This window comes from Dipodomys spectabilis, unplaced genomic scaffold (genome assembly GCF_019054845.1).
Source record: "Dipodomys spectabilis isolate Male_0828 unplaced genomic scaffold, ASM1905484v1 ptg000009l, whole genome shotgun sequence".
In the NCBI taxonomy this organism is placed as follows: Eukaryota; Metazoa; Chordata; class Mammalia; order Rodentia; family Heteromyidae; genus Dipodomys; species Dipodomys spectabilis.
Genome location: NW_024870686.1, coordinates 24,984,822 through 25,005,911, shown reverse-complemented (window position 1 = coordinate 25,005,911; position 21,090 = coordinate 24,984,822). Strand labels below are relative to the sequence as shown.

At 36.9% G+C, this 21,090-nt stretch overlaps 1 protein-coding gene across 1 annotated transcript in view; it reads left to right on the top strand.

The window, feature by feature from the left end:
* The window catches only part of Galntl6 (polypeptide N-acetylgalactosaminyltransferase like 6), an 813,988-nt gene that overhangs the window by 571,474 nt on the left and 221,424 nt on the right, over window positions 1-21,090 (top strand). The gene's annotated exons all lie outside the window — the stretch shown is intronic.

Sequence of the window (21,090 nt, the reverse complement as noted above, 5' to 3'; positions counted from 1 at the left end):
ACGCTCCCCAAATTATACCAACATGAAATACAGTGAAAACAGGGGTTATACCGCAGGGGAGGGACATACAAAGCAACAAAAATAATCACATGGTACCTTATAAATACATTAGAAACAATAACAAGAAAGAAAAAAACACATGTGCCCTTATCTTGGGGTTCATTTTTCTTAACATCATCTTATCTGACCTTTTTCTGCTTGCCTCAGCTATGTACTAGTTATTGCAAATAATACAACCTAGAGTAAAAGTGCAAAGCAAAGGTTATTTAAAATCCTAGTATTACTCTTCATTTCATTGCCGAAAGGTTGGGGTAGATAAGAACCAAACAGAATTGGAGATATTTAATACTCTCTGTCCCACAAGAAAAGTGGTATGGTCTTTGATTCCAGGATGTAGGTGCTGGCTCATTCTCTTAATATCTTCAATATTAAGCAAGTTGCCCAGATTAATTTTCAAGAACCAAATCCAGCCCTGCATAGTTATCCTAGCTATGCAACGTGTATGTATTTGCTGACAATCAATAATGCTGAGCACATTTCTCCCGCCATGCTTCTGGATTACATTGTATAGTTTCCCCTACTAGATTAAAAATGTAAATTACTGCTCCCTCATCTTTTTCTTGGTTACTGAGAGAAGGAGGGCAATCTCAATAAACCCTGCAATATTAATGTCACTGTTCAAGAGTAATAGCAGTAGAAGCAGCACCAACAATATTATTCAATTTGTTGAATGTTTCCTATATGTCAGACACTTATCAAAGAAATTCTCACCATTCAATATTTGAAACAAACAGAAAATGCCAAGTTTATTGCTTGTTGTATAGGGGAGAAACACGTTTGCAAAAGTTTCTGGGCGAAAGTGTGGGAGGATTGGTAGATTTTTGCAAGTAGGCATATCTAGGGATTGATTGACCTTTAGCTCTGTGGCATGATTACTGGAGCTAAACTGACTGAATAGAAGGTATAGGAGCTGGGTTACTAAAATGAGTTTGTTGCTAACGGCCTGACATTTTGAAGCCCAAGGCTTCTCTGACTGGATGGGTTTCAGAAGTAAAGAGCTAAAGCTAGTTATTATCATTGATAATAACTTTTTAAACTAGATGGATGTTAACTTGTTAGTATAGACAAACTTTAGTGTTTTCCTAGGAATTTAGCAACCTTTAGTTTTTTTGCAGTGGTAAATGTACCCTAGAATGATATGATATTCTCATGAGTTTTGTTGCTGTCATTTTTGTTTTCTCATAGTATCAAAGATCAAATCCAAAGCCTTTAGCATGCCAGGCAAGTGTTCCCCTGCTGAGCTCCACCCCAACCCCAAGATCTGTGATATTTTCTTGTTAGGCTGGGCAGCAGTGAGCAACTCCCAGTGATCACAGAGCAGACATACTCCACCACAAAGTGTTTGCAAAACTATGTTGGTCTGTAGATGATGCATAATAAATGTGTGTGTGTGTGTGTGTGTGTGTGTGTGTGTGTGTGTGTGTGCGTGTGTGTGTGTTGGTACTAAGGCTTGAACTCAAGTTCCGGGCATTGTTGTTGGTTTTTTTTCTCAAGGCTGGAATTCTTTTTCTCAATCTCTGAGTAAGTTTGGGATGTCCAACTAGTTGTTCAAACTAACAATAATTCAAAGAATGGCTCCTCTTCTAACCTACTCTGTGAGCCAAAGTCCAGAAAAGGGTCATACTTTTCCTTGGATAGGGGCATATTTTTATTTTCTGTAAGATACTATGCTTTCCCCAGAAAGAGGTCATGTTTTCAAAGCATAGCAGACATCAAGATACTCCACAGTGTGTTTGAGTCTTCAATGAGAAGAAATATTCATTAAGTCCAACTTATATATGAATAAGTAGCAAAATGCATAACACTAATTCTTTTTTAAAAAACGTTTAAAAGAAAATAAGATATATATATAGAGAGAAAGAAATTCTACTCTTCAAATATTTTCTTAATGATACAGAAAAAAGTAGAGATTTGCTAGTTATCTTTAATGAGATAAAAGATAACATTATAATTACCAAACAAGAAAAGGTCAAAGTAAACAGAAAAAACTCAAACCTCCAAAGAACACATAAAAAAATGTCTTAAAGCATGAGATCAGATGATGTAAGATCATGGATTCAATCCCAAGCACCAAAATAAATAAATGCATAGAATAAATAAGTAGTTCTAAACCACAAAAAGCTGATCAGTTCTTTCAGGATACTATAGAAAAATTAGACTATATAACAATAATATAAGAAACATGGATTCTGGGTTGGTTCCATATCTTAACTATGGTAAATAATGCTGCAATAAACATAGTTGTGCTGGTAGCTTTAGTATGGTCTTGTTTGTGATCATTTGGGTAAATGCCCAAAAGTGGGATTGCTGGGTCATAGGGGAGCTCTATGTGGAGTCTTTTGAGGAACCTCCAAACTTTCCAAAGTGGTTGAACAAGTTTGCACTCTCACCAACAATGAATGCAATAGGGTTCCCTTCTGCCCAGATCCCTTCCAGCATCTGTTGTTATTAGAGTTCTTGATTCTAGCCATTCTGACTGGAGTGACGTGGAATCTCAATGTTGTTTGATGATCACAAACAAGACCATACTAAAGCTACCAGCACAACTATGTTTATCGCAGCATTATTTACCATAGCTAAGATATGGAACTGACCCAGATGCCCCTCAGTAGATGAATGGATCAAGAAAATGTGATATATATATATATATATATATATATATATATATATATATATATTAGAATTCTATGCCTCCATCAGAAAGAATGACATTGCCCCCTTTGTTAGGAAATGGAAAGACTTGGAAAAAATTATATTAAGTGAAGTAAGGCAGGCCCAAAGAAACATAGGTCCCATGGTTTCCCTTATTTACATTAATTAGTATATGTCTGAGTCAAGCAGAAAAGGTCAGATAAGTTGATGTTAGGGGAATGAACCCCAAGATAAGTATTCAAATGTTTTTTTTTCTTTCATGAAGTTGTTTCTAACATATTTATAAGATGATTTCTATGTTGCTTTGTATGTCCCTCCCCCACGGTATAACCCATGCTTTCACTGTATTTGATGTTGGTATAATTTGTGGAGGGGAAGGGAAAAAACAAATCGTTTAAATAGGGATACAGATGGACCCATTGCAACAATGAGATGTACAAGTCGTTATGCCAAAAACGAACTTTACAACTTTGGTGGCGGGGGAGGATCGGGTGGGGGGAGGTGGGGGGAGTTATGGGAAGGGATGGGAAGGGGAAACAAAGAGCAGACAACAATGCTTGATAAGAAATGTACTCGCTATCTTGCCCATGTAATTGAAACCCCTCTATATGGTATTTTCACAATAAAAAAAAAGAAAAGTAATCTTCCAGAAAGCCAGAGATAAAAATAATTATGTATAGGAGAAAGATAACAATAATAAATAATAAAAGAAAACACAACATTGTAATTCTCAGTGGGAACTGTGATGTAATTAAGTATGCCTTTCATGAAGAACAGGGAAAAGAGGACTTTAAAATTGACAAACATACTTACTTGGTGACTAGAACTTAGTAAATGTTTAGGTGAATATACTAGGTACTAGGTACTTACTTCACTCCCCTGTGAATACATGCTATTATTACCAACTTACTCTCCGAGTACTGGGCCTATTGGGCCTGTGTCTGCACTACAGATGCAAACAAAGAAGGCAGGACACGAACACATCAGTGGACTGTGAAAGCAGACATCCACCACATTATTGCTATATTAGTTTTGAGTTCTGTAAAAGGGAAGTCGTGTTGGCACAGGAATTAATTAGTTCTTACTGTTAATTAGCAATGTCATGCAATTTTATTTCAGCTAAACAACTTCAAATTTCACACTATTATATGGCTGCTAGAAGTGAACTACACAAGGGCAAATGTATGTGACTAGTCACATTTACATTTTACAATATTTCATTTCAGTTTCTAACTTTGGAGAACCGTTGAATTGAGTCGTAATTCCACCTCTTTTCTTTTAAAATAATGGAGTACTTTAAGAGTACCCTTGTACTCCATCTTAGAAGGTGAAAGGACCTAAATTGGTGACTGACTTCAGGGTAAAGTCACTTAGAATGGGACTTACTGCAGAGATGTGGAGAATATCTTTGTGAGTTGGGGAAAGAACAGAAATATTTCTGAGGAAGACAAGATCAAGGGCCAGTGTTTCAGACAGGAAAATCCTGGTGAATGAAAGAGACTTTGTACTTAAGACCTAGAGGACTATAGGGTCGGCTTTGCTGCAAGTCTGTAGACACAGGATGTACCCCAATTGGAAGAATTCTTTCCACTTGGTTGAGAAGATGGATTCTACTCACCTACCCCAGTATAGGCTTCAAGGAGGGGAAAGAAATGGCTTATTTCACTTCTATTATTTTCAGAATCCACTTATATCCTGTAGTCTCCCAGTAGACGTTATAGCCTGCTCTCTAAAACTGATATTTAACTACATTTTAGCCTACTTTTCTTTAACTCAAGAATTTCACTACATCACCAATACTTCTCAATTCCATTAAGCTGATGGCACCCTCTCTTCTTTCAAGTATGAAAGAATTTTCTATTTCCAAACCATAAACCTTTTTCATTATTCAGCTTTTATTTCTTTAACCATGAATTCTTTCAGTTTCTATGCTTGGGAACATTTGATCTTTATTCATTCTTCTAGGCCTTCTCCTTGTTTAAGCCTATCTTAGTTTAAGCAAGCTTCCATCTGAATTTATTCTTGTGAAATGACCTGCTCATAAAGGATCAAAATATACTGCCTTCCCATCATATCTAATGGCTTTTTATCTCACCATCTCCCAGCTGCTTTAATATTTTATATTGTTGACCATCTTCCACTCTATTTTTCCAACTGACTTTGTTCCTTGTGAAGACATTACCCTTTGCTGTCATATTTCTATGTCTCTTTTTCCTCTTTGGCTTTTATCACCTCATTCCTTTTTCCTCCCTTCTCATGGATTTTCTTCACCATTCTACTATTTTATCTCTCCTAAGATAGAGGAAATATGTAAATCACCTTGCTATTTTCACACACACACACACACACACACACACACACACACACACACACAGACTTTACCAACAGAGGTTATTCTTTCCTAACCCTCTTGCATCATGCTCAACCTCACTTCTGGAAGCTAAACAAGACGTTTAGATAATTTCTTGATCAGGAATTGTATTAGGATTTATGGTTCAAAAAAGGGTTGTACAACATAATTGCTCACTAATTTGCTTCCCTACCAACCAGCAGGCTTGTGAAGATCAAGACTGCTTATTATTCACAATTGTTTCCATAGCATCTTATTGTTAGCTATGCAATAAGCATGTAGTAAACTATCCTGGTGTTAAATGTGTTAAATACGCATCCTATAACACATTTGCTGTGTCAAGGAAACATATGCACATTTATACTCTTATACCATACATGTATACACTAATTAGATAGATATTTATATACTTAGTGGTTTTGACTATCTCTAGGTTATTTTCATTGAAAATATTTTTAGATTAACCAAGGAAAATTAATCTCCCCTTGTTGGTGGGCTTTGCTCAGGATAAATGGTAAAGGTCAAACAACATGATTTTAGAAATAAACACAGAAAGGCACATTTCTATCATCCTAGCTACTCAGAAGGCTGAGCTCTGAGGATTAAGTTTCAGAATTAGCGTGGGAAGACAAATTCATCAGACATTTACCTCTACTTTACCAGGTAAAATCCAGAATTGGATGTGTAACACAAGTGGTAGAGTGCCAGCTATGACCCAAGAAAGCCCAGTAAAGCCCTAAGTTCAAACCTCAGTAGCAGTGAATAATAATGATAATAGTAATAATTACATTTTGAAAGGGAGAGTTCAGATTATGTACTCACTCTTTAGTTCTCACTTGCATAGTACTCTGCAGGGGCAGAATACAGTTAGGATTTATTTTCATTCATAATCACTTATTTGCAACAGAGCCATGCTTTTCACAGGAAAACAGAAGAAATCTTCCTAAAGTCTGAAATGTTCTCTAACTTTAGTTTGCGATGCGCGACTGCTGTGTCGTTTTCCTTTCCGTGTTACCTTACAGGAGTACTAGCTTCCTCATTCAGGTCAACTTGCACTGAAATTTAAAAATTAACCTTCTGCTCCTATTGGAGTTGAAATAAATTTCCCTGGCACGGCCTCCTGTGCCATCTCTTTTGGATGTTAGAAATTCCTTGGGCAATCTGGCAATGAGCTATTCTACACCGCATGCTGAACTCCACTAATGTACTGTCAACGCTGTCTCCCTCTGCTGATCACCAGTCTCTTCAGACATGCTGTCATTTACCTCAAGAAGACTTGTGGTTTCTGAAGGAAACCACAGGACAGAAAGCTCACCACAACGTTTTCTTTCCATTGGCCTATGATGGCAAAGCAAAACTAATCAACAGTTGTTGTAAGAGTAAGAATAGTCACTGTTTTAGACTGTTTGAAAGATTCCATGACACTAACCATAACAACTCTCCACAGTCCATACTCGAATTTTGCTCAAATGAAACAGCTGATGAGAGCCTGGCTGAATTCATTACTCTGAGTTTAATAGCACATATTTGTAATGATCTGACAATCACATGTCATTAGCTCATGGATATGCTTTAGATAAAGGATTTTTATAACACCTTATTTTATTTAACATGAGAAATTTGAAATTTTTTTTTTCAAAGTGAAGTAAGCCAGGCCCAAAGAAACATAAGTCCCATGGTTTCCCTTATTTGCAATAACTGTATATATCTGAGTCAAGCAGAAAAGGTCAGATAAGTTGATGTTAGGGAAATGAACCCTAAGATATGTATTCAAATGTTTTTTTCTTTCATGAGATCGTTTCTAACACATTTATAAGATTATTTCTTTCTTGCTTTGTATGTCGCTCCCCCACGTTATAACCCCTGCTTTCCCTGTATTTGATGTCGGTATAGTTTGTGGAGGGGAAGAGTAAAAACAAATCATTTCAATAAGTATTCAGGTGGACCCATTGCAACAATGAGATGTACAAGTCGTTATGTCGAAAATGAACTTTACAACTTTGGTGGGAGGGGAAGGGGGAGGATGGGAAGGGGAAACAAAGGAGGAGGCAACAATGCTTGATAAGAAATGTACTCATTATCTTGTCCATGTAATTGTATCCCCTCTGTACAGTATTTTCACAATAAAATAATATATTTTTTTCAGTAATGGAGTTAGAACTCAGGACCTTGTTCTTGTTAGGTAATCTCTATCAGTTGGGTCACTCCTTGCTCTTTTTGCAATAATATATTTTTCAGGTAAGTTCTCATATTTTTGGCACAGGCCTTATAAACTGGGCAGCCATCACTATAGGCAGTTTATTGGTTGAATGACTCTCCCATTTTGCTCAGCTGATCTCAAATCATGATCCAACTATTTCTCTCTTCCATGTCTAGCTGAGACTGCAGATGTGACCACCATGTCTGGCAAAAAGAAAAAAATAATCTTGGTTTATTTTCACTTAATAAAAACAGAAATAAATACCTTCTCGTTAGCCTCAAAGAAAAACATAGCTAGTGCTCCTATTCTGATAGGTTTAGGGTTGTTATTAATGTTGTTTTGTGTATATTTATGTGTGTGTTTAAGACAAACTCTTTATAGTGACCCTCTAGCCACCCTCTTCAAATTTATTTGTCATCTTCATAGACATAAAATCTGAAAGCTCTTTTTATCTCAAACTATTCTCATCAAATTATTAAGAGTGAATATTTGTGTAACACCAGGCACTGTAATTAGTTCCATCCCTGACACTAATCTTCATATCTATCTTGAACATTTTTATTGGCCCCATTTTATGGAAGGAGCTTAGAGTAAGTAACTCATCCAGATTTCCACAGTTTATAAGCATAGAAGTGACACCACAAAACTTAGTATCCTTGGCCCTACAGCACACATATTCTCTTTTCTCTCCACACGAAGAAGTGGCTTCTGGAGTTCTGTTAAGTCTTTTACATTATAATTTTGAATCTTTTACATTACAATTTTGTATAACTTTCTTACAAACATAACTTTGTAATCCATTATGCACATTCTGAACATTTTTACCATATTATATATATATATATATATATATATATACATATATATATATATATATGGAATATCATGTAAGTGCTATCTATCCATTTTAAGTAAGGCAGAGAATTTCCTATTTTATTAGTAAGATCATTAAAAGTATGTCTTTAGTTAAGAGGGAAAAGAGAGAAATAGAAAGATTGTATCCACTGCTGAGATTTTTGTCAAAGTATTAACCCAAAGCACACATCACATGTTATACAATAACATTGTATCATAAGTGTCATCCTTTACTATATGATAACTAAATAAGTAATATCCACACCAGTGGTGCCAGTGAAGTAAATAAGCTGCTTAAAACACAAACAACATTCAGGAGCATCTCTTCCCTAAATCTGGCCAGTCAAATTGTGCCACACAGTTCTCTCACACATTAATGGAAAGGAGTGTCCTCTCAGATAAAGCTTACAATTTTAGTAAGGAGCTGAATTCAGATGAGCCACCAAAAGTCACAAATTAACCATTAATTATTTTTAAGTAAGATATCACTGAAGGCCAATCCTGAAGACCTAATTTCTTCTTTAAATTTCCTTAATTCTAACCAAGTGCATGTATATGAGGCAAGCAGACACTTTCGCCTTTTGAAAGTCTGAGCAGGTGCTCCAGACACCGTGTGGGAAGAGAGGGAAAACATGCTTATTCTACATAAAGGGCTTGTAAGAGTGGATATGTACAGAATGTGTTACTGAGTTTTAAAGGAGAATAACAGTATTGTTTTTCTTTCCTGTTCAATCTTACCATTTTTATTGTTAGTCTGAATTAGTTAAAACCGTATGCTGGCAGGCCACTAATTTCTGCTAGTGCTAATAGTCTTTCTCTTTCTTCTTCTCTAAGCTTTCTGATACTTTCTGGAAATACATACACAAATTTCCTTACTCTGCTAGCACCTTTGTGCTAGAGCCATCCATGATTAGAGTCAGTAATTATGCCCTGAAACAATCCATCATGGCGAGTTTTGTTTGTGGTTCCTGATAATTAATGATGATTCCACAGAACAGCAGTTACACAGCATAGAAGAAATTCATCTTCTAAAGGTCAGTGAAGGGTTGAAGCATGAAGTAAAATAAGCCTATAGCCGATAGCTATTTTTTACCCATCAGTCTTTCTGATTTTTTTCCTTCTAAAAGTCACAATGGAAACATCCATACTTTACAATAAGTAGTGTCCAGAGATTAGCTTTTGTTTTCTTTATAATCACAATAGAATTTTTTGAAATTTCTTTTACAAGAAAACTTCCTTAGAAAAATAGGCCACTGGACCATTGGATGTATGCATACCCAAAGGAGAAGAGGGTGAGCTCATGCTGGACACTAAACTCACACCTCTCTCAAAGATATCCTCACAGGGGAACAGATGTGTGGAATAAGAAGAGGAGAAAAGAGGAGGAATGAGAAGAATGGAGAAAGTTAAAATCTCAAGGAGAAAAGTCTGAGAGAAAAGGAGCCAGAACAATTTCTTTGGGGGAGGGAGGGTATTCATTATCAATTTTCATTTTTATTAGCATATATTAATTGTACACAGTGGTTCCATTGTGATATTTCTATACATGAACATGCTTTGATCATATCCACACCGCTGTTACGATCTTATCCCCCTCCCATTTTCTTCAAAAAGTTTTATGGGATTCCTTGTGCTATCTTTAATACATATATACTTAAATGTATGTATATGTTATGTATGTTTATGTATATACTTTAACCATAGTCGCTTCCATGATGCTCAGAAAAGTGTGAATACATATGGAGAGTATAAACTACTCTGTGCTGGATTCTAATGTAAATAGAATGGGTGCATTATTCGATCATTTATTCCTATCTCATCCATACAAAAATCCTTTGAGGGTGACATTATCCTTTTGTTTCCATTTTACCAATAAATAAAAGAGTAGGAAGGCATAAATTTCATAGAGGGTGAAGGGTAATGCTGGGGGGAGAGTACTATGATTCCCTGTAATGTGTTGATTTGATAAGAAACAGTATACGTTATTCAAATGCCAGACCAATATGTTGCTAAGAAGGTGTTGAGCGTGAACTGAAGATGTAAAAGTAGAGTTTCAGTGAGGCAGTAATTCTGTCATCACATGGGCTTTTTTCATCCGTTGGCCGGCTATGATGGCAGAGCTGAAACTCTTGGATAGAAGAAATTCTACCTGTTGCTAGCAGTTTCCACAGCTGTGACATTCCGCCCTGCCTAGTGGCTTGCCCTACAGATTTCAAGATTTGTCTAACTGAGCTCCACAACCACAGATTCAGTTTCTTACAATACATCTCTTCCTCCATGTCATCTCCTTTGTTTCTATGGTTGGCTGAGTTAGACGGGAGGCCGTGGACTCTATCGCTGAGCCTTTCTGCCTTCAGCCACTTGAGCCTGAGCCTTCATTTTTGTCTTCAGTATATTCAGGAAAGGACATAAAGATGTGGCTGTTTTACAAATGAAACAAAACATCAGAACAGAACATTCTGTTGGTAAAACGAAGCTTTCAGTATAAATTTAAACAAAACAAAGTTTGAATTCTGGACAGTTACAGAAACAACTCTTTTCTCATTATCTATCAACGGCATTCTGCAATATTGTCACTGTTCACCTACTCGAACTGCCATAAGACAGTAAGACCCACTGGAGCCTCTTCGAGGTTTAACCCCGAACAATAGCTTCAATGAGATCATAGAAGTGAAGCATAAAGATGCAAGCATCTGTTTCATTTCCCTGAAGAGGCCACAGGCATCAACTTTACTGCCCTTACACCATCATTAGCATTGCTCTTTGCAGCTGTCACCTGAGGTGTATTCCTCAAGGAAGTCCCACTCTAGCCAGAGGAAAAGCACTGTCCTCAAAAGAGGAAGTTCGATTGCCCTTGTCCTTCTTTCAAATGCTTTCGTCCAACTGACTAGCCTTTTCAGCTCTGGATGAAGTGACAGAGTTCAAACAGCTGCTTGTCATTCATATATTAAAAGCTGAGCATCTGTAACTTTCAAAGTCATGTGAAGGAAACAGACAAAACCCAAAGTTCCTGATCTATTAATGGCCCCACTTAGCCATAAGCCCACACACATCGCTCAAGTTTATCATCAGAACTCCTAATTAAAATGCTATAAATTCTAGCAGAAAATTAAAAGGAGCTATAGAGGAAGGAAGAAATATGTGCATTACTAAAATGAGAAGGTAATTAAGTTATCCTTGTCCTCTGAGCCAGCTCTGGCTGTTTAAACTAAGTCCTAATAACAGTGCTAAATTAACTTGAAGCACAAATGAATATTAAACTGACCTGCTGCAGAGATTTCCTAACTGGTTTATTAAGGTCTTTATTTTTACCTGGGAGATTTGAAGCATTCTGAAGAATGTGAAAGTTGAATGTGATGATTAATTTGACGTGTCAATTCAGCTGGCTCATTGTGCCTAAATATTTGGTAAAATGTTACCCTGGATATTATGTGAAGATGCTTTTTAGATGAAATTAATATTAAATTAGTAGGTTTAAAATGAAGTAAATTCCTGTTTTTTTTAAATAATGCAAACAATTAAAGACCCTATGAGGACGAAGAGTCTCTTACACCACATACACACACCCTAGCAAAAAGAATGCTGCCAGCAAATGCCAAAATGCCTTTTGACTTGAACTGTAACCCTTTTTGGGTCTGTAGGCCTTACATCTGCCCTAGTGGACATTGGACTCAACAAAAGCTCTCCAACTGCATAAATCAATCTCTCTCTCTCTCCTCTCTCTCTCTCCTCTCTCTCTCTGTCTCTCTCTCTCTCTCTCTCTCTCTCTCTCTCTCTCTCTCTCTCTCTCTCTCTCTCTCTCTGTCTTTCTCCTTCTCCCTCTCTCCCTTTTTCACTTTCTCTTCCTAGCACACATGAACCCTGTTGTCTGTTATTCTGGAGATTCTGGATTCACTCATAGTGTGACATGTTAGTATCCAGTGTTAGAAAAGAAAAAAACATGTATAGAGTGAGTGCTAAGGACTGTCAACATAGAGAGCTAACGGAATACTCATAACTTATTAAACTATCCCTTCCATGGAACACATACCAATGTTGTCAGAGTCACTAACTGCCAAGTTCCAGAAAAGTTCTAGGACTTCTGGGACATACTCAGAAATATGAGCAGTCTCTAGAAAGCCAGGAAATCCACAACTTGTCAATCCAGTTAATATTTGCAGAGCACCTTCATCAGAGAGAAGTGACAATGATGAGAAACTGTATGATATGCCCTGAAACCATAGAGCTCAGAACCTGGGGGAGAAGCAGAAGTGTTCAGATAATTATCTAAATCTTCACACTGAGATAAGTGCTGCTAAGAATAATGCCCAATTATCCAAGAGAACATCACAGAGGGATACAGAGGAGTATGGAATCTGACTACATAGAAAGTGGCCTCCCAGCCAGCCGTGCTAGCATCCGCTGAGAGATAGTTAGAAATGCAGACTTTCATGTACCACCCCAACTTGTAGTTTAATAAGATCCCCAGATAATTAGGAGTCTTAAATTCACATTATATTTGAGAAGCAACTGGTTAAGATATAGAGAAAATGGCTTTGCTTTGGATAAGACTTTTCAGCTGAGATCTGAAGAGGGAGAGTACTCAAGCAAAGTAGTGATCATTCCTACAAAGCAGTCATTACTGCTAATTACCAAATGGCTCTAGTTGTCTTTCCAGGCACCTTGCCTTATAGGATTGTCCTGCCCTGATTGTATGAAGCTGAATCTTCCAAGTGACTTGAAATAAGTTCAGAGTAGACGTGTCATTTTTGCGCAGGGGGCAGGGGTAGGAGGAAAGTGGAATTTTTAAGAACCATTGTGTTGTTTGCCACTCTTTTCTCTTTCTGTCACGGTAATTGGTTAGTGCACAAGTAGTAATTTCTCAGTCAACAGGGAACCTGGGGCAGAAAATTCAATTTAACTGAAATGAATATGGAGCTTGAAAGAAGCATAGCACTAGGCCCCTGAGATACCGTGGTGATTTCACCCTGCCTCTCTGATATACTGTATCATCAATTGATTCATTCAACTCATATTGATTGAGTGCCTACAAGGTATCTGGAGATGCTATGATAAAATTAGCCAGGCAAGGCTCTCTGTCTAGAGAAAGATGGGAAAATAAACAACTAAGAAATAATTTCAGTAGTAATACTTAGAAAAGAATGAAATTGAGAGAAGGGACTAGACAGATTATAACTCCTTCAGGTCACTGGTTGGGTCAGGAAAACTTCATCTGTCCAAGAAGCAGATGGATATGTGACCTGGATACGACCAGACATTTGAACATCTGGAAAAAGAGCCTGTGAAGACAGACAGAAGAGCAACCGCCTGAGGCAGGAACAGCTTGGGCATTGAAAACCAAGAGAAACTGTAACACCCAGCAGTGAACCTGACAGAGGTAGAGACTAGACTAAGAAAACCTGAAGAAGCAGCCAGAGAACAGACTCCAGAACTTTCAGATCTGTTCAAAGGTTTGTTTTATTCTAAGCGCGGTGGGAGTATGTGATCTGAACTACACTTTTACCGAGTGATCTGAGTACTGTATTCAGCACAAGCAGATTTCCTGTCATGAACAGAAAAGAAGACGAGAACTAAAAGAAGGCTTGTGCTTCAAAGAATAAAGAAATGCAGTCCTACTACAGACTCACAAGGATAGATCATTGGAAAAATTCAGAGAACACTGAATAACGAATACAGTTATTCTTCTAGTCACCAAGTATTGATTCTCTTCTTCTTTGCCTTTATACTGATTCTCTTCTCCTCTGCCCATATACTCCTATGCCCACATATTCCCACTCCAAGGTCCTCTGAGGAAGAGGACTCAATAGTTTCCAACAATCCCTATTTTTATTTCTCACACCCAAATCTCAGGTACAGCTCTGAGTTCAACACCTCTTGGTGATGTAGTTCAGTCTTCCTATTGGAGAATAATGTGGTAGTTTCTATGTCAGGCTTTCTTAATTGTAAAATCTATAAACTTGCATGCCCTTCTTAGACCCAAATATACATCAAACCTAAGATGCATATGTACAACTAAGGACAGAATAGGTCAAAAGTTATTCACATTCTGGAGAGGGAATAGTATGAGATACATGGAAGACACTCATGGTTAATATTACTGGAATACTTCTAGGCAGTGGTTATGAGTGTTAGTCTGGGAGGGTGGGGACAGAGAATATTCTCTTTCTGGCATGTGATCTTCCTATCATGGAAGTGATCTCTTACCACTGCAAAAATCTTTGACTCCATCCTCTAAGATGGTGCTCCTTTGAGACTATCCTCCAGTCTAAAGTACACATCAGAAAATAGTTCCTATGATTTCCTATCTAAAATTATCTGCCATATAGTCATGGTGCCTTTCACTCACATCCAGCCTACAATGCCATTTTCTCAACAACCTGCCTGACTTCTTCAACCTATGTATCATTTTTAGACATGTTTCTAGTTACAACTTTGGTTTCTCAAAGTCAAATGTGAGTTTAGGAGAGAACCATTTTTTTCTAACTGAAAAGATTAGTGGTCAACTTTCACTGAGGCATTGCTCTGAGTCAAGTATTTTGATGATGGACGTGATCTTTATATCCTTAATTTCATACTTTCTGCTCAATTATCATCCCAAAGACCTTCCCAGCTTTGTCTTCTAAAGGGTGAGATTTAACACTTCAAATCCCTGAAGGTTACTGCGTTGGTGTCATATATGCAAAGTGAACAGCTCTTTTCTGTTCTGAGCTCATTTTTGCTTTATAAACATCCTGACAAATATAGCTGATCATAAACAAAAACAATTGCCCATGTTCCATTTTGTAAACTGTTTTTTCTCTGTAGGGATTGGCTAGCTGTGGCAATCTTGCAAGGCAAATTACAGCAACAGTCTGCTTCTGTTAAACAGGAGGCTAAAAGGCTATAAAAAAAAATGCTGCAATAAACACAGTTGTGCTGGTAGCTTTAGTATGCTCTTGTTTGTGATCATTTGGGTAAATGCCCAAAAGTGGGATTGCTGGGTCATAGGGGAGCTGTATGTGGAGTCTTTTGAGGAACCTCCATACTTTCCAAAGTGGTTGAACAAGTTTACACTCCCACCAACAATGAATGCAATAGGGTTCCCTTCTGGCCAGATCCCTTCCAGCATCTGTTGTTATTAGAGTTCTTGATTCTAGCCATTCTGACTGGGGTGAGGTGGACTCTCAATGTTGTTTGATGATCACAAACAAGACCATACTAAAGCTACCAGCACAACTATGTTTATCGCAGCATTATTTACCATAGCTAAGATATGGAACTGACCCAGATGCCCCTCAGTAGATGAATGGATCAAGAAAATGTTATATATATATATATATATATATATATATATATATATAATATATATATATATATATATATTAGAATTCTATGCCTCCATCAGAAAGAATGACATAGCCCCATTTGTTAGGAAATGGAAAGACTTGGAAAGAATTATTTGAAGTAAATTAAGTGAAGTAAGTGAATAAGTAAAGTAAAAATTAAGTAAGTAAGTAAAGTAAGTAAGTAAGTAAGCAAGTAAAAATTAAGTGAAGTAAGCCAGGCCCAAAGAAACATTGGTCCCATGGTTTCCCTTACTTGCAGTAACTAGTATATGTCTGGAACAAACAGAAAAGGTCAGATAAGATGAACCCCAAGATAGGAACATGGGTGTTTTGGTTTTTTTCTTGCTTGCTATTGTTTCTAATGTATTTATAAGGTACCACGTGATTTTTTTGTTGCTTTGTATGTCCCTTCCCCATGGTATAACTGCTGTTTTCACTGTATGTTGGTATAACTTGGGGAGGAGAAGGGAAAAAACAAATTGTTTAAATAGGGATACAGGTTGACCCATTGCAACAATGAGATGTACAAAACGCTATGTTGAAAACAAACTTTACAATTTAGGCGAGGGGTGGGGGTAGTTGAGGAAGTGGGAGGGAAGGGATGCTAGGGGAAAAACAAAGGAGGAGGCAATAATGCTGGATAAGAAATGTATTAATTACCTTGATCATGTAACTGTAACCCCTCTGTACAGTATTTTCACAATAAAAAACTTATTTAAAAAAAGAAAAATAGAGAAAAAAGACTGTAAAAAGTAAAGAATATTATGTAGCTTAAAACACTTAAAATATTTACTGTTAAGATCTTAACATAAAAAGTTTTCCTCTACCTGAGGAATATTAAGTTTAGACTACATCATGTGTTTAACTTCCGACCTCTTTTTTCACCATCTACTAATCCAAATGACAGCAGGGTATATATTTTACATTTCTTTCAATGACAACAATTTTGATGTCAGTCAGGGTAGGCTAGGTTGTATTCAGTATAGTCAGTCAAACTAGTGAAGATTTTGTGACATTACAAATTTTAATATCATTTTATCAAAATAAGGAGGAACTTAGCAAATTATATACAACCTCTTAGATGCTTTTCTTGAAAATGATACACTTTATTTGCCAAATTAAGATATGTGGCCATGGTTAACTCCAACAGATACTGGTAGCCCCCTACATTTTCCTGGAAAGCTAAAAATAATCGTTTGATGATAGTCCCTAAAGTTATTATATCTGCAATCTCACTCCACAAATGTACTGGTCAACATAGGCTGGATGAGCAATCTTTCCATTTTGTTGATGGGTGCTTACATTTTTCTCAACATAATCATTAACATCATGGCAATTATCTGTACCCATCCCCACTCTGTTAAGAATTTGAATATAAATTTTTGACTACTGTCCTCTTTCCACATGTTCCATTTCCATTGTTTATTTTTAACAATCTAGAATTTTAAATTTGTATTTTTACTAACTATTTTGCATTATTATTTTCCCATTTTGAGAAACCATTCTTAACATGAATGTACAAAAACAGCCATTATTAGACTTATCTATAATTCACATATGATTTGGGGGGGGGTTCCATTTCCTACTATTTTCTTATGTGTATTGTATGTGGTTCATTTATTATTTGATTGAAATGCTCAAAAAAAGCTATTAATAATCAGTACAACATTTAAAAATGTTGTTTCTGCAGACTTGTATAATCAAATAGATTTTTTTCTCTTGCATTCACACAAATGATGTTATGTTTGGCTCTTAAAACGAAATATAGATGACTTTCACTGCCATGTTATTTTTAGAATAGTCTATACCAATTAGTATAGCTCTGGTAGACACTAGAAAGAATTTCCTTGTCTTCCAGTGAACCCTGAACAAATGGCATGTGTCCTTATGCAAACATCTCACCTCCTTTCCACCATAGTAAGCCTAGGAAAATGATGAATCCAGTTGACATGAACTTGGAATTCAAGCTGTGTCCCCTAAATCCTCCAATAACTCCTTTCTAGCCTCCACCCATCATACCTATATCTTTTCTTCCACTGGTGTTTTGCATGAAGTCATAGAGAAAAATCCTAAAGAAATCTGTATTTTATTAGCTCCATAGCTACCAGCATCAAGCAGTACACCAGCATTCTGCTGACTGTTATCATTTTAGGAGCCCCACGCAGGAAATCTTCCACCATGCTGAGTGTTCAGTCAGTGCCAAGGGAAGCACTATGACACAGCTTGTTCCAGGTTCCATATTCCTTTCTTTTTATTGACTGTAGCCATCACAGATTTGACTTTCAAGATCATTCAGACTATGGGAAGAACTCAATTGCATGTGGTCACGGAACTGAGGTCTCTATATCCTTCTTGGTCACTCTCAGAAGGAAGTTGTCCTTAAGTTTCAAAGGTCACTCCATTCATTGTCAGAGGTCTTCTCCTGTCCACCTTACAAACAAATATGAGAGTCTTCACACACTGACTCCTCTCTACCTCTTTCTCTTCCACATTACTGTTTTGACTGTTTTTAGCGGCTCATGGGGCCTGCTAAGCTCTTCCCAATTTATATGTCAGCTGACTCATGACACCTGAAAAAGTCCTTCACAGCTGTTTCTCAATTAATATTGGTTTGAGTCGCTAAGGAGCAGGGATCTTTGAGAGAAGGGGAGTCTTTCAATTCTACTATTCTAAAACTGCCCTGGATAAATCATTAGCAAGAATCTGCTAGTTCTTATTGGATCTAACATCATGTTTCCCTGCCCCCATTTACACGCCACCCTCCCCACCCCCACCCCCGCTTGCTGGGTTCTTTTGCTTATTCTTTGGAGTAAAACTCATGGGATATACTTTCTCTTACATCTGAGGAAAACTCTCCTATGCCTATGCTGAATTATGTGGTGAGAACCATTCATCAGATTTTCCCCAGCACTAACTCCCAATTGCTACAGTTGTGCAGTTCCTCAAGATCTCACCTTGTCCATTAGTGAAGGCCTTCCTTCTTACCTAGGACATAGTGACAGATTATTATGTCTTAAGGTGTCTTTGTTCAATAAAATATGGGACTGGGAGAGTCTGGCAAGGTTACATTATGAGTTCAATTCACTATCTAAAAGACAAGGGGAAAAATTTAACTATGTATGCGTTATATTTTTCTATATGATACATGTGTTTGTGCATACCCATATATATGATATACATATTACATATACATATAAGCATATGTGGGTATATAACTTATATACACACAGCCCTTGAATATTGTTTTCTATGCATTTCATTGTGCTAATATCCTCTTCTAGGAATTTGAATAAAATGGAGTTGAATAATTCTGTTTTAAAAAATGGATTGAAATTGACAGCTCACAAGTATCCAATAGCTAAATTTAAAACGGTAAAGGTTATACAAATTGTATGTGCTGAGCTGACCCTCTAATGAGAAGGACTCACAACACTGAAGTCTCAAATCGTTTCTGAGAACATTGAAGAGAGAAGACACATAATTTCAGAGTCATAAATGGGAGTCCTAGAAAGAGGAAGATCAAGCAGCCAACATGGATTTAGGCCATGAAGGGGTTTAATTTAAAAGCTGAGAGCAAAATCACAGTCCTTTCATAATTATTATAAGGAGACCGGGTACCCTCTCTCTCTGGCACAGCTGTGGTGCATAATGAAAAGAGAGCATTTCTCTCCTGCTTGGCTTACTTTATTTCTAATCAGCTGCAGTACTTCAAATTAGTTTCACAATCTATTGGCCTCTCCGAGCCATAAAGGGTTCCTTTCTCTCTTTTGATATTAGTATAACTCCCCATCTATAGTAAGAGACAAAATGCTCTTACTTCAAGTCTATATATCTTTCCTAACGCCTGGCACTGCTTCACCAAACTGATCATGTGATTCGGAGGAGTCTAAATAAGGTATGGGAAGAGGAGCAGCTGTATTTCTACCATGAGGGGTTCTGCACAGCAGAATGCCATGTTTATTAAGTTCAGGGCAGCTGAGAAGGCTGAAGTGTCAAACTTGAAAATTCTTGAATGCAGAAAGTGGTGGGAACAAAACACAGTTTCGCTATGGAATGCTTAATTCTGCTACACAGACAGTGGAACATTAAAATGACTTGGAATACAATTGCATTTAATCTTTGCTGTTTTGCAAATGTGGCTGAAGGCGATGAGCGCCCCCTCTACTACTTGATGGAATAATTAAGCACAAAGATCTCAATAATTTTTTGAATGGTTGCTATGGCAAGAGGAGTGGTGAGCAGACCTAAAAAGTAAAATGTTGTTGCCCAAGGATTTCTCAGAAGCACATCATTTCTGTCAACCATCCCCCCAATTCTCAAGTTCTTAATAGTAATTAAAGTGCAAAATGTTTTAACTTCAGTAAAGATCATTTCTAACATAGGTGAAGAAAACATTGCCGTACTGTGGTCCCAAGAATTAGAGAAAATACCTCTACTATGCCTACCACTGTGCTTAGCATATTGAATTTAGAAAAATGATGGCTTAATTTTTATTCTAATACTTCACTCCTATTATTTTAATCAGTCTCAAAATATCTATGCAGGGAGTAACTGGATTTATTTTAGAAAGCACAGACATCCTGATGGGTAGTCATGTTTTGTCTGGGTATAATTTTAAATACCAGAAGCACAGTGTCTAATTTCATGTAGACTTTAATTTTAATTGAACAGCTAAAAGTGTGTGTTATATAGACTTACTCATTTCTTAATTATTATTTATCATTTCTTGGCCATTAGTTAAATCAAGCCTGTACAATAATACTTTTACTCATGAAAATAGTATTTGTCCTAGAAACTCAGTATTCATTTGAAGAATTACCAGAGATAAACCAGTTTAAAATATTAAATGAATACATCTTTAAAATAAGCAAAAGGCTCACTAGAGAACCATCTATGCTCTCCAATGGCTTTGAAGGTGAGGCTGCCTGAGGGGGGGAAACGGGACAGTCCGAGAAGGAAATCTGCCAGTTGAAGTTTTGGTTCTACCATTCCAGCAGTTACTGCTCTTCATTGTAGTGAAGCTAAGTTGTTACAGAATTATAGAATGTCAGAATGCAGACAAAGTTAATAAATCATAGTATTAAAGCATTATCATCTTATTAATTAAAAAAATAAAAACTCAAATCCAAACAGGCTAAACATTTAGCTCAAAGTCACAGAGCTGGTAAATGCCATAGACCTATTTTTCTGCTTTTTCTTTTTTCTCCAGTTTTTCTATTGTTTTCCAGTACTAGGAGTTCAATGGCCTCAGCACTTGCTCAGCACATGAGCTATCACCTCACCCCTACATTTAATTCAACAGATGTTTATTGAGCTTTCTTTATGTACAAGGTATAATGCTAGATACTGAATAGATGCAAAAATGAATTTTAAAAAATCACTGTGCCCTCCAGGGACCTTCCTCCAACTCTAGTGTTTCAATATATAGTGCTTTGTATCACCTGTAAATTTTTGAGGCATGTGCATTCAGAATGTATTCAATGTACACTACATAGAAAAAAAGCCATGGAACTTGTGGATAAGGACAAGAGGGGCAAATGGGAAGAATGAAGGAGGGACATTTACCAAGAAGGATTATACTCATAACTTGAGTTATGCCATTGTAATCCTTTTGTACAACTACATAATAGTAATAGTAGTAACTTCAA